This window comes from Papilio polytes, unplaced genomic scaffold (genome assembly GCF_000836215.1).
Source record: "Papilio polytes unplaced genomic scaffold, Ppol_1.0 DF823835.1, whole genome shotgun sequence".
Classification (NCBI taxonomy): domain Eukaryota; kingdom Metazoa; phylum Arthropoda; class Insecta; order Lepidoptera; family Papilionidae; genus Papilio; species Papilio polytes.
Genome location: NW_013525369.1, coordinates 2,143,825 through 2,144,058, shown reverse-complemented (window position 1 = coordinate 2,144,058; position 234 = coordinate 2,143,825).

Genomic DNA, 234 nt, shown 5'->3' with positions numbered 1-234 from the left:
GCCGCCGCTCTTCCGGCCCGGCTCGCAGGCGTGAGTTCAACACAACACTGCTGCTGCTACTGCCACGACCTCGACATCCTGCACTACCAATTCAATGCAAACAACTATACACTGCCTAAGGAATCACTATGTAATCAGTATCTAAAATTAGGTGAACTATGTTTTAGAGATAATAAACACTAGGAAAACTGAAGAGACGTGTCGGATGTAACGGAGCAGTAGACGCTAGGATTT